Source organism: Neolamprologus brichardi, chromosome 5 (genome assembly GCF_056152115.1).
Source record: "Neolamprologus brichardi isolate AB-2024 chromosome 5, ASM5615211v1, whole genome shotgun sequence".
NCBI classification, from domain to species: domain Eukaryota; kingdom Metazoa; phylum Chordata; class Actinopteri; order Cichliformes; family Cichlidae; genus Neolamprologus; species Neolamprologus brichardi.
The window spans coordinates 25,733,920-25,751,036 of NC_142108.1; positions in this window are offsets into that span (position 1 = coordinate 25,733,920).

The window sequence follows — 17,117 nt, forward strand, 5'->3', positions numbered from 1 at the left end:
TTTTCACCTCATTCTTAGTTTATTAAAGAGGAACCGTCACTTTGCTACAGAGGTCACTGGTACATGGAACCCTCATTATACTGATTTTTATAGGTTACTTGCATGTGTACAGCTTTTATGTCTGTATCTCAGGCTAACATCAAACAGAGGATAAAAATAAAACATTTAGTGTGACTGTATTATTGTGCGGGCAGTTTCTCTTAAAGTTAACCATAAGAAAAAAAAAGCTGCTTTGAAAAAAGCACTAAAAACACAATTGAAACAGAGCTCACAACATGTTCGTACAAAAGTCTTCTGAAAGAGTGCATAGAGAGGGTGTGTGAGGCAAAACCACAACAACCATCGTCCTACACATGACCTGCTACTGAACCATAAAGATAGGTGTGTGTGTGTTTACACTGCACTTGTATGTTGTACTCTGGAGAGTTGGCGAAAGAGTTGAAAGAGAAATGAGCATGTAAGGGAATAGCCAGTTTGTGTTTGTGCCTCTCACACAGAAGCCAAGAAGAGTAATTGCCTGCTCAACACCTCAGAGGTGAAAGGTTGACTAGGAATGTGGAGGGTGGTTGCATAGCCTGCTGTAATTAGCCTGCTAAAGGACAAATGAGGCTTTCACCAAATAAGTGCAACCATGTCAGATTTGGAGCCTTAGAGAATATTGAATTATGGCTGAAGATCCTGTAGGAAACAACGTGCTATGCAAAGCTTTGACTGTTATGTCTGTGGTGCTTGTTTTTCATAATACATACAGCTTCAAGTGGCACATCAGTTTGAGAGACTGTAATACACTCTTAACTCATTCCATAAAGTATAGCTAATTGAGAAAAGGGCATCTGGGAGTAGCTTGCTTTAAAGGAGGATTCATACATAGAACAATGTGCAGCACAGCTGCCCTCATGACTGGATTTAGTGTATTGTGAATCACTGCATCAAAATAAAGAAAACTGCAAAGTGACCTGTTTTCAATTGTCTCAAAGCCTCGAGGAAAACAGCGATTTTGCACAATTTCTCAATCCGACAGGCCTACCATATATGGCATCTGGACAGGGTGAAATGCACTTCTCCTGTTTGATTAGACCAGGTTTCATATAACAGTACGTTCAGAGCAACACACTCCCTTTCTGCCACTGCTCTGCTGCTGGGCTTGGATGAGCCAGACTGGACTGAGATTGAACTGAGCCGAGGAATTCCAACATCTGGCTTGTATCTACAGCTTACGGTCATTTGGATGCAGTTGATAGTTTCCAGTAGATCCACAAAGACTGAATTGTTCTGGGTTTGGGCCTCGTCTGCCTTGGACTCAGAGGGCGTGGTGCTCTGGCGCCTGACTGCCACAGCTGGGCCTGTCTGTCAAATCCTCATGTGACACAAGACTGACTTATCCTCAGCGTGAGAATTGGGAGAAGGATTGGGGTGGTCACCGCATTACTGCAGGGGCTTTGATGAAATGGGAGAATGCGTATTTGAGCTTTAAATCACCACATTAGTTATATTAAAAAAAAAAAGAGGCTTTGATGAGAAATTTCATTTTTCACAGCTTTTAACTACATTAGCTGAGGCAAAGGAAATCATTACGCAGAACTCTTTCACAGACCAAGAGATGACAAACACTTGCAGTCAGCTAAATCACACTCCGGTGCCTCTCCTCCCCCACCAAGGTCCCACACTACACTGCAAGTTTGACAATTGGGTTCAACACCAGGTCAAGCTCTGGGTTTGACAATGGGCCAACCAGTCTTCAATTGGAGTAAAGCAGACAGCTTTCCCACAAAGAGCTCAGTCACACAGAGGGGATTCTGGCTTCATGGCCTCTCCTATTTAAACCACGCTGAGTGGAATTAAAGAAAAACGTTGTAGGAGAGTAAAAATCTCCTATAATGTTAGGTCTGTAAGTGTCAGCGTTACTGTTGCCACTCTTACTGTTGTTCCTAGCTATGGACACTATCAGTTACAATGTTGTTTACAAAGTTTACTAAAACTGTTCATTCCAAGAGGCGAGCCAATTGACCTTTATTTCCTTTTGATAACTTTGTTTTTGTCCCTCTTAAACTAAACTTGGCTCGACTGATATGGAATGAATATGACACGGAGCATGTGCAGAGAGTGTGTGAAACTCTTAATGTTTACCTGGTTGTGCTGATTCACATCCTGTCCTTCTTAAGAGACGCATTACTTTGTTAAACATTCTGTATGTTTTACAAGTGCATACATGCTTTTCAGGTGCATGCATATGTGCAATGATACATGTGAACTTTTCAGTGTTTTTGTGTATACTCCGGTACATAGCTGGCGAGTGCTGACTGAGGGACATGGATCTTGCACACTGAGTGTGTGAACTCTGGCTGAACCCCTGGGTGTACTGTTTCAGGCACGCTCTGACAACCTCGCCCCAATGACCCGGCTCGCGACTGCACAGTTCACAGGGAGGTCCTCTACTCACGCACAGCCACCCCCTCCTCCCACTACCTCTCTCCCTCCTGTTCTCCCCTGATCCCCTATCTGCTCCCCCTGCACCCTCATTTACTCCCCCATCCCACTCCACTTCCCATTTCTCTCAACTTCCTTCAATCTCTCCCTTCATGCCGTGTTTTTTTTTCTTTTACAACCCCTCCTGCTTTCCCTTCTCTCTGCGTTCCTATCACACTGTTGTCCACAGAATCAAAACTGCATGCTGGCATCTTGCAGAAACAGGTCCTGCAGTCCTGCCAATGGAGACAATATGTCTTTAATTACTACACACTAATATCCTCATCAAGGTTGTGGAAATCCTGTTGACACACAGCAAATCAGCAGCTTTGAGCACAACAAAATTCATTTTTAATGAAGGACAAATATAAGGGAACTTTAATAATGCTGAAAAAACTATAGTACACCTTTAGCTGTTTGAATTCACAGGGAGAAACAGTACAGAGTACACACACCTTTTCAAGGTATGTGTACTTTCCTCTTTTGATGTTAGGTTATTGTACCTGCACTCTGATGCCTGTATGTAATGAACCTTTGACTACACTTCATTTATCCATTTTATTTACATCTGTAGTTACTAGTTCCTTTTCATATTGCAGTTTTACATACAAATAAAAAGACTGCAACACTGGAATTGTTCTCACTCTATCACAGTGTAGCTGATGCTGTGGCTGGTGTTGCTTTTTGTAGACTTTATCAGCTACCAATTCAATAATTTTGTTTGCTCCTCCTCGTCAACCTGCAGTATTAAATAACTGCTTTTGTTAACGTGTTGATGTGTCAAAGACAATAATACAGTAATAAAACTGCAACACTGACAAGAATCAATACACAGGACTACTTATACTCATAGTACAGTAGTAAACTAGTTCACTGAAACTGAAACAGACTAATTCAACAGTTATTTAAGGAGGTGATTTAAATACTAGGGTAGGTTCCAACCTTGATATAAGTATTGTTGCATTTTTATGTAACTAAATTGTAAAACAAACAAAACTGAGTTACAATTCAAATGATTTTCTATTGACTTGATGATCTTGTTATGCTGTGGATGACAATATATACACGGCACAAGTTGCAGCCTCGGACAAGATTCAGAATATTGTGGAACTGGGACAAAAAGTACTCTGAGCTATTTCTTTTTAAGAACAATGCAGGTGTGATACATTATTAACAAGCACTGCCATCTGAGGTGCAAATTTCCAACACATCAGAAAAATTTCAAAGCCCTGCAATACATCTGGGTATAAGGTGAGAAATGATTCTGGCACTACTGTTAATAAAAGCGTTATTTATTTATTTTATTTTTCTAACAACAATGTAAAAGATTTTTCATTAGTCACTGGGAGTGAATCGCAGTGGTTGTTTTTCATCTCCAAGGAAAGAACCGAAGTCTTCACGTCGACTAGCTCTTCTCTGGATAACATTACAGTGTTTTTCCTCAGTCAGTGAGTCATTGGCAGTTTCAACATAGCCCTCAGTTATTTTGGTCATGCAGCACAGGAAATATGATGATTCAGGGTGTATTTCAGTATTATGCACATGGTGACCTATGATTTACTATTCCAGGTTTGTAGTTTTAGGTGGCAGTAACAGTGGAGATAAGAGGGAGTAATGTGTCCTTCGAATGGCTCCAAAACAAAACTCGAGCAAACAGGTTAACTGCTGCTGCAGGCTGCAGTTTAACTTGTATGTCTTTGTGGCCACCTGATGTGATAGACAATAAACAAACACTTCATAAATCTGGAAACTATTCCATCTCTATCAATGCCTGTCTTGTGTCGTGTCATAGGTCTGCAAACTTCTCTTTGCTGATCACCCCACCAGTCATCTCATTAACTCCCTGCCAACCTTTCCCTAACCCCTGGTACAAGCTTTACTCTTGACATTATGGGAGGGACCACTTATCCACTCAAAGGGTCCATGCTGTGCTGCCTGTGCAAACTGCCTGATTAGTTGGCCACCCCTGACTTGCTGTTTGGTCTGTTAGTGTCAAATGATTGATTGTCTGTCATTTGTCTTTTTCAAAAGCCTTTATATGCCTCTACTCCCTTTCCAAGTTTATCACATCCACCTGGTTTTTGTGTTATTTGAAGTTTGCCCACGAGCAGTCGTTTCTGAAGTCAAGAAGGCTGATTGAATCACGAGTGTTTTTATGGTGCATTTATGGAAGACGAAACAGCTTTCAGTTTTTCTTGTATTGCTTGATTTCACTTTATCAAGAGATTACTTTTCCTGCCTGACTCCAGAGTTTGCTTTTCACATTGCAGAGCTTTTACTGTGTCCAGTGAGAATAGTAACACGAGCCCTTACAAAGACACACAGGGATGAGAGCGTCATCTGAATGTCAGAAAAATATTTATTGGAGAAGGTGGCTCTGCTTACCCTCCCATCCTCAGAATGACCTCCGTTTACGCAGGGCATGCCCCCATTCCCTACACAACCCACAGAACTCCTGCTGGAAATGGGTTTGTGTTACAGGGCCCCTGGGGGGCTCACAGCAGGGGCTGGAGGCCGTCAAGAGCAGGCCCCTTCAGCCATGGACAGCTCCTCCACTCTCGCAGAGTCAGCAAGGGAAAGACCTGAACTTGGAATGACCCCACCAAGCAAAGTCCCCGATGGGTTCATCTACAGGCCACAGCTCCGGTTCCCCTCACCCCTAAATTTTCCTGCTTTTCTATTTTTTCGAAACCTGTTTTTCCAAATGGACCAATACATTTTCCAGAGAAGTATCACTCCTCAGCACCCCCACCTCTTCCTGCTTCCCATCCTCCTTTCCTCCCCCTTCAACACCAGCAACCCCCCCCCCCCCCCTCCCCTTACAGAGTCACCTAGTTAACTCATTTTACCCTTTTCACTAAAAGGAAAGGCCTTTGAAGTTTATGGCCTTTCTTCTTCTTTACACCTGCATTTCTAATGTGCAGCCAGTGTTAACAGTGGCTGGATTCTTTTACAGATTTTCCACATTAACCATAGCACCAACATATGATGAACATATAATAAAGTATTAGGCAGTTCTAACTATTAGACTGCTGAATAATACATAAATGAAGTAGTGTAGTACCAGTTCCTCTTCAACTTGCTATAAAAATTAATATGCAGCAGATTTCTGGCCTCATAGTAACCACGATTCCACATTTCCATTTCATTCCATTCATGTTCTGCTTTCCACTAACTTTTAAAGAGAAAATATGTGGGTAATGTTATGTATCTACAGCTTTTGAGGTTTGAAAATATAACAATCACAGAAAGGTAAAACAGAAATACAGCAACATTATGACTACAAAATCTGTAAATGAATGCATCCTTCCTCCTAGACAAGATTTTGTAATTAGATGAACATCCTTACTTTCTGTTTCTACTTCTGTGGAAGTGTGGAACTGCCATTCGTCTATTATTCCCCCCCTCGCACAAAATAAATAAATAAAAAAATATGACTCACGAGCCACCGAGTCTGGGTCAATGTCACAAAGAACTGAAGTTCTTTGCATCTGACTCTGAACTCTTAACTGCTGCTCAGGCACTTAAAGTAGTGGACTTTTCCACTCAGCCTGAGCCTCTGTGAGCTCCGGCCAGAGAGGCTGGCAGGGAACCAGACATTAGCACTGGTACTATAAAGGCTTAAAGACAGACAGGGTTCCAGAGGCACTGGCAAGCCTCCCCCCATGAATTTTGCCTAATAAAGTCCATTACACTCAATATCCTCACCTTAGTTGTCCACCATTTATAATACCAGTGAGGGATTTATAGGTATTAAAATGTCCCCCTGAAAATTGGATTTCTATTAAATGCTATGGTAAGGAATTTTAACAAGGAAAGCTAATTTGTTGGCAGGGTATTTTTCTGTTTTCCACTTGCAAAAGTGAGAACTTGTAGGTATAAAACACAGGAGGAGTCAGTACTTTACAAATAATTCTGTAAGATTAATTTCTCATCCAAACTATCGTGGATTTTACAATTCAGACAGGAGAAAAATTATGTAAACAAATGCATCTGAACGACCGGCATCAAATTACACACTGGCTGCCACTACACTAGAAACATGATGACTTTGCACCCCCATGTGGTGAAAGCATATCATTACACATTTACAGACTAGCATAAGGAGGATCTTGAGTGTTTCTTCGAGGGCTGTTCTTTTTTATGATTTAACGTTGTAGATTTTAATCTACTTTTAAAAAAGTTTGATTAACTTTTTAAGCATTTTCACTTTAAATTTATTTGATTCTTCTCAGCTACCAGGAGAGATACTAAGGGAGAAAAAAAAAAACGAGTATGTGAACATCCATCATGCTTGGTTTCAAAAACATTTCATTTGTGAAAAGGAGTGATTCGTATTTAAAGACAGACCCAAAGAACTAAAAGACTTGAGCCTGTGATTGAGCTGTCACCAAGATGTAAAATATAGCAGCACTCTATTAAAAGTGGCTGGGAGACCGTTTTTTTATGGACTCAAAGCGTACTTGAGCTTTTACATCAAAATGAATTTCACTCTACAATTGTTTGCACCAGTGAACAGGAAAATGTATCCTTATATGCTGTCTTTAAAGCCTTTTACAGTAGTTATGTGCGCTCAGCAATGCTTTTATCATCACCTTTCCAATTTAGTCTCTGTGGAGGAGCTCAGATATTTAGTTATTATCACGTACATTTACAGAATGACTCAGATACGGGTAACTCATGTATAATTTATTTTATTACTTTTAAAATGAATGATCCTTTTTTCTTTATTGTAGAAAACAGTCAATCAAAGAAACAGAAAGAAACTCAGTGTGTTCTAAGAACTAAAAGATGGTAAGGAAAAATAGAAACACCACAATTTATAACCACAATGGTGAGAATCAAATTAAAACCGAATGCAAAGATTTTCAAATCTCATAAAATTATATTTTATTTGAAACGGAACATAGAAAACATACCAAATGAATTAAGTGAGAAAATATAATTTTAAGAAAACTAAGCGGTACTACTGAACAGCTGTAGGCTTTATCAGTGCTTGCAAGTGCTGATTGTAAATTAACAATGTCAGACATGCCTATCTAGTGATGTTATAAAAACAGGAGTCAAGGCAGAGAGGACAAAGTGGTCCAGCACAGTGCTTCACAAAGAAAGTTTATAACGGTACTAGTTCTAATGTCTGTAACATGGTTTTTTCAAGTGTGAAGGAAAAACTAGCAACATACTGAGACATCTTTCTACATAACATATATATTCACTTCCTGGAGTGCCTTATATTTGTATGTGCAACTCATGTGCTACTGCTACTGTTTCCCAACCAAGCAGCTCATCTCTACAGATGCTTAATGCAATTTTATTTGACTAAGTAGGCCTGAATGAAAATGAATGCCAGACAACTATTCTCTCATTTTCTCCAATTTAAATGTTGACTGAGAGACTGCATTAGGCAGGAGTCTGTTTGGGGTTTTAGATAATAAGCAGTTGTATTGATGCTAAAAATGTCTGAAGGTGTACTTGTTTCCTGGGTCAAGAATCAATAAGGGAACTGATAAAGAACCAGATTGACTAGTAGATTTAATAGCGGCATTGGTAACTCTATCAGTTCTCAGGCCTACATGTGAACATGATCGAGAAACACCACTGTCATGGAACAAAGCTCATTTAAAATGGACTGAGCCAAAGCGGAAAACGGTTCTATGGTCAAATGAATCTCCAAAAGTTGATTGTGTTCATCTGGACGTAGCGTTTTCAGTGGGAGAAACGTTTCATCACTCATCCAAGTGACTTCTTCAGTCTCAGCTGAGTGCAGGTTTCCCCAATCTTATAATCTTATAATAGGATTGGGGAAAGATTGGGGAAACCTGCAGTCAGCTGAGACTGAAGAAGTCACTTGGATGAGTGATGAAACGTTTCTCCCACTGAAAACGCTACGTCCAGATGAACACAATCAACTTTTGGAGATTTACTTACCTGGATGATTGAGAATGCATCAAGAGGTCAAATGAATCATTGGATCTTTCTGGAAAACATGGAAGTTGTGTCCTCTGGACTAAAGATGAGAGGAACAATTCAGCTTGTTATCAGCATTCATTTCAAAAGTCTGCATCTCTGATGGTATAGGACTGTGTTAAAGCCTGTGGAATAGATAGCTTGCGCTTCTGAAAAAGCACCATCAGCGCTGAAAGACATATACAAGTTTTACAGCAACATGTGCTCCGACCCAGATGATGTGTTTTTCAGGAAAGAGCTTGCGTATTTCAGCAAGATAATGCAAAATCTCATACCCCATCTATTACAACAATCTTTTACCAAAGAAGAGCCTGGCTGCTAAACTGGCCTACTTGCAGTCTAGACTTTTTACCAACTGAAAACATTTGGCTAAGGGCTGTTGAGCAGCTAGAATTCTGTATCAGACAAGAATGGGACCAAACGTCAAGCATCTAGTCTCCTTAGTTCCCAGACATTTACACACTGCTGTTACAAAAGAGGGGATGCTCCACAGTGGTAAATATGGCCCCATAGCAACATGTCCCAGTTAATGTTTTTATTTGAATTATTAAGAAAAAATTCAGTTCAACTATCTGATATGTTCTCACAGTACTATTGTGAATAAAATATCACAACTTATTTTGGAATTGGGGTTGTGTTTACTTTAGGCTAATTTATTTTTTAATATATTTTGCTCAAGTCGGTATTTGATGAAGAAAACACCCATTCAAATTGTCATCAGAACTTCATCAAGAAAATTAATGATGAATACTAAGATGAGTGTAATTGCCCATATTTATTTAATGATCATTTTGTAACTATTTCACCTTACAAGCACAACACCATTTGGAGAGCAGAGAGAGAAAAGTTGTGTGTAACCTTTCCAAACCTGCTTATCCCAAGGTTGTCCCGGCACCAGGAAGGGTAGATCACAGATCTAAAGTGAGCTGATAGAAAGGGATAATACTCTAATCTCAGTTGGATCTCAGCAAAGTTAAAGGGCACATTGAAGAAAGAAAAGGATTACAATCTATTCTGACAGCTGACTTCATGATTTCGTTAATGTTCTGATGAAAAATGCAGACGAGAGAGAGGGGGAAAACTTCTTAGAGCAGAATATATACAACCCCTTATCAGGGAAGAATTGGCTTCATGATTTATCTCCCACAGGTTTCAGCAGTCATTCTCATTTTCTCTTTTCTAATCTTTACAATACAATTAGGATGAAAAAGAAACAGGAGACAGAATATTGAAAAGGTGTGAAAAATGCTTAAGAATCAGAATCTCAACATATATTGAAAAATACTTACAGGATGTTCCTGAGTTTTGCGTCCATCCTGACAATAATCATATTTTTCTTTTATGGTTAAAATACTCAAAGGACCCTTTGGGTTTGCCTTGCTATGATTTGCATCGCTAGTACAAAGGAACAGAACATGGTGGCCAACTAGATGCAGTGACACTGAATTATCACTAGATGGCGATGCTGACCCACACCGTTAATAAGGGTGAAGCAACATCAATTAAACCGTTTAATATTAGGACTGCTAAAATGCACGTAATTAGAGAGAAAACGTACTGTTGAGTTTACCGTATCGTTGAGGTACTAAAGTCAGCTTCATGTTTGGTTATCCACCACTAATAAATTACCAATTTCAAAACAAAAGCCCTCATTCAAGTCATGCAGTCAGTTTTTGTTTGTGTGTGTTTGTATATAATATATATAATACAAATATACATAATTCATCAAAAACTCAAATATTTGCTGGATTATATGTAAAAGTGATTCGTTATGGAATACTGTATCTTCAAACTGTGCTATGCAAATAGACCCAATTTTCTTTTTGCCTGATGATGCAAAAATTAATTTATGAGCATTATCTTCATTTTCATGATACAATCAATATAATGAGCATAGTGGGAAGGTGAAGTGAAGGTCCTGGGTTTGAGTTCTCCCGCCAGCCTCTCTGTGTTTTTGCATGTTCTCTCTGTGCCTCTCTCTGGGTTTTAAAATTTCCTCCCGAAGTCCAAAAGCCTTGCATGTTAGGATAACTGGTGATTCTAAATTAGCTGTAGGTTTGAACAGTTGCCTGTATATATGTTTTGGCCCCGTGGTTGATCGGCAAACTGTGGGATAGGCTCCAGCCTCCCCATGACCCTGATTTTGACAAGGATAGATGGATAAAAATCAACATAATAGAGTAATACAGAATGTAAATGGTCTGTTATGAAGATGCTTGGCAGCTCATCACAAAATATCAGTAGCTGTTTTCTGCTTAATTTGAGGTTTGCAGTGATGAGTGAGCTTAACCTTTTAAGAACATTATCTGCTATTGGACAACGGATAAACAAGCCAGCCTGTAACCTTTTAGTAGGACAAATTTCCAACAACAAAAAGCTCGGCAAATCCAACTGAGTGGAGGATGCCCTGTTTTCAATACAATGTTATGTCTTGAAGATGACTCACCTTTAAACACAGTTTTTATCACAGTCATTGGAGATTTGTGCACTTAGTGGTTAGATGTGTTTGGACCTATACAAAGAGGCTGCTATTACTTTTAATGATTTATACAATTGCAGTCATTTTTAAAGAACAAAACAGTGTCATTCAAACCGCTTTTCTGTTAGTTGTGACTGTAGTTTTATAGTTTGTCAGATCATAATTATGATGTGTTTTGACAACCGCTTCAGTCTAGTCAGCGGCTGGGCACAATTTTGCACTCAGTGCAGCACACAGACTTTAACAACTTTTGACAAAGAGTCCTCCCTCTTTATCAAACCCTTTAAAAGTCCTCACTCCCAAAAATCTCTCACTCAAGCTCCAAAACACAACATGTGTGTGTGTGTAGCACTGTTTTACTGACACATCGTCTGATTTGTTTTGTTTGTCAAGGTCAAGCGTGTGCATTTCATCAGAGTCTAAGTAACTGAGCAGTTACAAAGCATCATACTGGCAGGATTCTCTGTTACAGCATGCATATCGGTTTCTCTGCAAGATGGAATCATTAGAGTATCATCTCAGGTTGCTATTGTTTTTTGAACATTGCTTCATTATTTAAGTCACATTTTAATGTTAATTCTCCAGCCACCCGAAGGGATGGCTTGTCTTTCCCATTATGGCCGTTCTATACTGGCATTGTTAGGTGTCTGCTTCTTTTTGCACAGAAGAATATCTCTTGCATGGATGAAACTTGTTTATTCTCAGACCATTGTTGCCTTCGAATAAAGTCCATGAGTTCACAAGGGAAATTGCACACAGATTTATTCTCTAATTAGGAGATGTGAGTCGGGATTAAAGGCAAGAAGTGCCCGGGGCTGGTGTTCTGCTGCTCACTTATGCATGTATGTCTCACAATACAGAAATAAATGACGGAAGAAGTATGTACAACATCATCACTACAACTGTGTATAATGAAATTAGAGAATGTTTTTTAACACATGACTTGAGAGCAGTATTTTCAGAGAGATAGAGATAGCAGTCCAAGAAGATGCCTATAAGGACAGTCAGAGATATAAACATGGTAATATTGTATAATAATTTACATTCACTACTTTAAAAATGCTCATCTTCTCATGTCTTGCATTTCAAGGCTACTGACAGTAACTGACTTCACACATTTTCTCATTACAACAGCAGAAATTCTTAACAATGTCAATTCAACTCTCATTACCAATCATAAACAGAAGTCTTTGTGCATGGTGACAACCTGTCTGCTCCTGGAGGGCATCATGTCTTCCTCACTTTAGGATAACTGGCAGTGATCGCTGAGCATGCAAGCACTATCTCATATTAACTGGTTCCAATTAGCTGAACAATTGCCCACAGCTGAAACCATCCCTTAAATGAAAGTGTTGAAGAGAAAAGGGTACGGGCCTGGAAGTTAACATTTGACACAGCATCTTTTCTTTTTCGAGGCAAATGAGTCAGCACGATCCGTAAAGGTTTTGCTATATTTAGCTTCTTTTGCTGCCTTATTCCTAGGACTCCCGCATTCAGAGCAAGCATGTGTCAGAATACTTTGAATTCAACAGTGTGTCTGTAGTGCAAAAAATTACAAAAACAAGTCATCTCTCAAGCCACATTTCCTTCAACCTATCTTTAAATTCTAGCTGCAGTCTATTTGTTTGCATGTGTAAACAGTCAGGTGGGTTGTTATTCTTGTCAGTCCTCTCTGGAGAGATGCGTAGTCTCCCCTGCAGCTTCCTCGCTGCTTGGATAATCCAAACAGATGTGGACTTCCCTCAATGGCCCCCATCAGTCCTTTGGCCCCTCTCACATCGACTAATCTCAGCCATGCCTGTGATAGCAGAGAGTGCACCATCTGCTCTCCTCCAACCCTCTTTGAGATGGGCAGACCTCCACATCTGGACCCCTGCCTGCCCCGCCTCCTGTTTCTTCTTTTATCCCCTCTGTATACTGTCACTATCACTCACATAGAGTGCAACAAGGATTTAAGAGCTCATCAGGCTTTATAGTTTTAATATATCAGTGTCACAATCAGTGAGCAGTGGATTTTAAAATAATCTAAAGTTAAGTGTTCAAGCAATTTTCTTTAAAATATGTTGAAAATAAAAGGAAGATTTGTCTTTTATCTTTGAATATTTTATAAAATAAAAGGTCTGATTGGTATATAATTATCACATGGAGTCTAAAAATAGTTATATTTTTTTAACAACTAATCCTAACAGACCTCTTCTACTGTATGATGCAAATAAGTAAAATGAATGAAAGATTTATATTTAAAGATATATTTCTTTAAATATTAAAGTGTTTCATTGTTATAGTCTTTGCACAATGAGTTATCATGATGTATTATTTTTTTAGGCTTTTTTAGCACAGCTGGCTTTTAATGAATCTCAGTTAACTTTAATGAATCTGTTTTGAACTTGACAGTTAATAATGATACAAACAGAATTTGAAAACAATAGTCTTGATTCAAAGTCGGGCGGTATTCATGCAGGCTTTCAAAACTGCGCTCACTAGTCCATTACTAACTTTAACAGCAGTTAATAAAGGAGCCTTTTTTTTCTGACACAATTATTAACATTCATGTTGTGTTTCAACATGCAATGAAAAATGATTGTCAGTCAGCTTCTTGCAATTAGCGATAGAGGATGCATTGATTTAATGGCACTACTCTTCGCTATGTAATGAACACTAAAATGATCCGACGCTCAAGGCACAAACAGAAACCCTGATTGATAGGCTTTTATTTTGTTGTTGCGAGAAAAAACACTCTCTTTTGTTAATTAAACCATTAACAATAGAGGCTCTTGTGAGCTGATGATAATTAACCATTAAAATCAAGTGTGTAATTATTCATATATCTCATCTTAACACCCTTTTAATTTCCCTTGCAGGATTAATATACAAACAGTTAACCTAGCTAGGACACATTAACACTGTTATTATGAAGTGATTTATTTATTTGATGTGCAAACTGCCAATAGCCTGCAGACTATATTATCACTGTCAAGGGTAAATTGGCAGACACTCTTGCGCCAGCTATTGATTAAACCATTCATCTGTATCATCACCTCCAGACACACAATAGGGAAACATTTAGACACCCTAATGAAGTCCTTGAGGTTTCGTTTTTTTATGTTTACCATGAACGTGTCCCCTTACTACCCCCGCGTTAACTGTTCCAGTGAGGGAGAGCAAACAAAGCTGACGTTCCTAATGGCTTCTCCACCCTTTAAAAACACCGAACATGAGCTCAGAGACCAGCAGGAAACTTTTGAAGCATGCGCACAGGTCTCATTGTTTTATCCATCAGCAACTATTCATCCCATTGTGGGTGACTTCACAGGGAGAACAGCCCCGTTGCCAAAAAATGAACACTCTTGCAACCTTGACATTCATGATGTTGTGAAAGGGTTTGTAAACAGTGAGGACGTAGCACTGAGTGATGCCAGGAGGAAAACAAACGTGGTCTGTCTTCAGTCTTCTTTTCTCTGTTCCATTTGCTTTCGAAAAATTTGTTGCTCTCTCAACCTAATCCATCTTTTAGCCCTAAGTAGGCCATATGGACGCCTATATTTATTTATAGCACGCCTCTAAAATAAGCTCTTCTCTCTTTTATATATTTTTTATATATAGTATATATTACTATTAGCATTTCTTAAATGATTTACTTTTGATTACACATTATATAGCATGACACATGACACTTAGTGTGGCTCTTAGTGAAATATGACACATCTTTTATGTAAAAGAACGTCATCGTTCAGTTTGCTATTGTTCTCTTTTCTTTTTAAGTTAGCACCACTTCTTTGTGACAGAGGTTTTTGTAACTGGCATCTGAATTGCATGTGTGAGAATCCATGACAAGCATTTAGCTCTAATTGCAATCCTTCAGCTGGAGCATATTGTTTCAGTGTCTTGGTCTTTTCCATGTAGGACAAGTATTATATTACAAACATGTTAAATGAGTAATCGGAGATCCATCTTTGTCTACCAGATTTTGATAGACGAATCGTGACTTCAGCTGCTTGCAGCCTTGTTTTCTGGTGGTATAATTTAACTGCAGGCACTAAAAGTACACGTATCTGCTACCACTAGTGGTGCTTCGTGCAAATGTAGTATTTTGTAGAGAATTTGATTAATGTGGTACATATTGACCTCATTAGGCCCCAAGTGAGTCAGGTTGAGCGATGCTAAGATCCATTCCCTCCTGCCACTTGGCGCTACCAGCTTACTCTTCCCCTCATTTATCTTTAATGTGTTTGCTGTGCTGGATTAATTTCTCCAGTTCAACACACATCAATCACAGGGTGATATCACTCCCCGCTTGGTGATTACAGTAAACACTTTTTTTCCATTATGCACTAATGTCCATCATATTGAAAATGACTTGTTTTTACACAGCTTTTTCAGTTATTTTTGATGTGGCCTTATATTTTGGAGTGTAACTTCTCAAAATTGAAAAGAAAATGAAAAGAATATTGCTTTTTTGATCTGTTCATCTGACAACTGTTTGCACTGACTATACAGAGAGTGCATAACACTTTTATCACACAATGGTGCATAATAAAAATTTGCTCTTAATGAACGTAAGGAAGCAGTATTTCTTTCACCATTCATTTATCATGATTCACTCTTAATATTTACACATATGTGTTTTTTTTCTCTATACAAAGAATACAATTTGAGGGTAATTGACTCAGCCAGCCTGCCAGCCTGTGTTTTTGTGCAGTGGATGAGCAGTTCGCCAGGAGTATGCATTGATGTTCATGGCTGCCCACGGCTGCGTTGTCCCTGATTCACCTCTCACCCTCTCTGCTTTGAATGATATTTCAAAGCTTCTGTCAAAGTGTGACTGGGCAGTGGCAATACACATCATCACTACACTGTGGATTACTCTGACATTATGTTTTAAACAATATTGCAGTAGCGGTAGCAATTCCTATTTAGACTACTTTGTTCAAATACATGAATACTGTTTCGACTATTTATTTAATTTGTCAGGTGAGAGCGGAGGATGGAAGTCAGGTGGCAGACAATCATACTAAAATGCCAAGAGTAGCAGCTGTTCAAATTTCTCTTGACCACATTATTTTTCATCTTACCACTGGGGTGCACCAGAGTCAGAAATGTGTGCACAATGGTAATGGGCTTCATCAGACTTGCTAAAAGAGCACGTGAGATATTTTACACACGAGGGTCAGTTTATTCATCAAGAGTAGGGAGTAGCTTCCAGTCTGTTAAGTCAGGCAGTTGCATAATGTCTCCCTTTTCTCTAGAAGGTGCTGTCTAAAGTAGAAAAAACTCTATGATGTCATCAGAGGATTAAAATTGGGATCTATCTGCATCTGGTGCTTCAGTTCTGATCATTTTTTTAAGCCGTTTTCACACGTGAGTTCCACACAGTATCAGTATAATCAAGCTGGACAATGTCGAGAAATCCTCATAACGGTAAATAGTTCAGTTCAGTTCGTACATGCTCACTTCTGAGTATGTTTGGGGTAGCCGAGACTGCTGGCTGTGCAGAGCACGCAGGAGGCGGGACACATGACGCCCACTTCCTCACTGTGAAGTCACCAAAAATTTACTTGCCTTATTCTGACATACTCACAACTGGACACCATAAAGACTTTTTAGTGCAAAATTAAATTGTACTAGACACTGTGGTTATTCAGCAATTTTGGCAAATCTTAGCTAAATAAACAACAGCTGTAGTGCGTGTGTAAAATAGTGTCTGTATCTATCTCTTTCAAACAGCCTGTGACTGTAAAACTAAATTTAAAAAAAAGTTTGTATTTATCACAATAAACATACAAATATATATTATGTTTGAAATACGTTAATCTATTTAAAATTTACAACAGAGGAAATATTCGAGGCAAATTAAAGTTACAGGTTAGGGAAAAAGAGGAACATTCTGAGAATCAAAGTGAAGAGTAAAGGTGGGATAAAGCATGAGAAGGTGACACAGCGTTTGATCCAACACCACCATTTTCTCTTTCACACTCATCTCCACTAAGTCCCCACTCCTGTGAACTCTGTGAACATTCAGCATCAGTTACACCAACAGAGAAACTGATCACACACGGCTCCTTTGAACTACGCAACCTGACCCACTGCTGCCCACTTCTTCCAAAAACCTTAACTCCACTGTAAGTCACCAGACCATTATTCATTCAGTGCTTCCTCTCTGGGGGTTGGCTTACTTTCCTTTCTATCCTGCTCACTTCCTGACTTT